The following is a 1,442-nucleotide window of genomic DNA, read 5'->3' on the forward strand; positions in this document are numbered from 1 at the left end:
GTGGAGACCCCTGGAAGCTGAAATGCTTATGCGTCATCGATTCGGCTTTCCTCCTGCAGTCAGCATCATATTGTGTGTTTTGTGAGACGGAGGAGAACTTTGTGGATTGTTGTTGCACATATGGGCTAATGGGTTAATGTTGGACTTGTGGACTTGGGCAGCACTGGGTTGGGATGTTTTCTTGATGTGCACTTACCCTTTATATAAAACTTTCTCTTATACATGAGTTTCTGTGGATTTGTTTCTCTAAAGTACCTAGACTGACATATGAGACTACCTAAAACTTCTAGTTGTAAAAACAACAACAAACCAACAAGGAAGAAAAAAACCCCTCCAATTGCATTTAGACTACATAAGCCTTAAATCCATCTTGGAAGATGCATGGCCAGAGTGCTTTTTAAAAGCAAGCATGGCAGGATTTTGTCTGACATCCTTTGGACAGAGTGTCAGGAGAGGCCAGTCCCTGGAGAAGGCCGTCAATGCTTGGTGACGTCAGAGGAGCAGAGGGAAAGAGGAATGATACTGTGTCTGCCCCAGTGAGCTCATGCACAGGAACAATTGCAAGGATATGGCTCAGGGCCCTGCGTTGTGCATGGGGTCACTATGGGTCAGAACCCAATCGATGGCACCCAATAACAATAACAACAGCTGACATTGTATTTAGAGTGGATAAAACTTGAAACTGTATTGGCTAAGGCAACTTAAAGTGGTGCTCAGACGACTGGTACTTCGACTGTTTTTAGACTAAGTCGCCTTGGGCTGCTAACTGCAAGGCGAGCAGTTGGAAACCAGCAGCCATTCCTTGGGAGAAGGACCGTGCTTTCTCCTCCCCTACAGTCCCAGTCTCGGAAACCCACAGGTGCAGCTCCACCTTGTCTCCGAGGGTCACTGTGAGTCGGAACCGACCCCTGGGCAGCGACTGAAAGTGAAGTTGTAAAAGTATAATCTAAAGTTATGTGGGGACTCTGCTCTGGGCCTTGTTTCCCCATTGGCAAAGAGCAGAGGTTGGATTCGATGCCAAAGCCCCTTCAGGTTTTGTCCTTGAAAACACAACAGTCACTCTAAGGCTCCGCAGGGAGCCCTGGTGTCACAGCTGTTAAGCACTCGCTGGTCACCGAAAAGGCAGCAGTTTGAGCCTATCAGCTGGTGACCTGCTTCTGTAAAGATTGCAGACTTGGAAAGCTTACAGGGGCAGTTCTAACACCCACAGGTCGGCAGTGGGTGGGATCTGAGGCACTTTCAGGATGCAGGACCCCAAGATGGGGAAGACCCTTTCCCCAGGAGCTTCCCACCCAAAGGAAAAACTCGGCACATACAGGACAAGTCAGCTGGGCCAGGAGAGGCCGCCCAGAAGAAAATCAGGCAAAGAATATGGGTTGATATTCTCCTGGGAATCATGGGAAAAGTAGGAAGTTGCAAACCGCCCATATGGAATTCAGGGT

Source organism: Echinops telfairi, unplaced genomic scaffold (assembly GCF_000313985.2).
Source record: "Echinops telfairi isolate 266 unplaced genomic scaffold, ASM31398v2 ScPeMD7_7416;HRSCAF=8454, whole genome shotgun sequence".
Taxonomy (NCBI): Eukaryota; Metazoa; Chordata; class Mammalia; order Afrosoricida; family Tenrecidae; genus Echinops; species Echinops telfairi.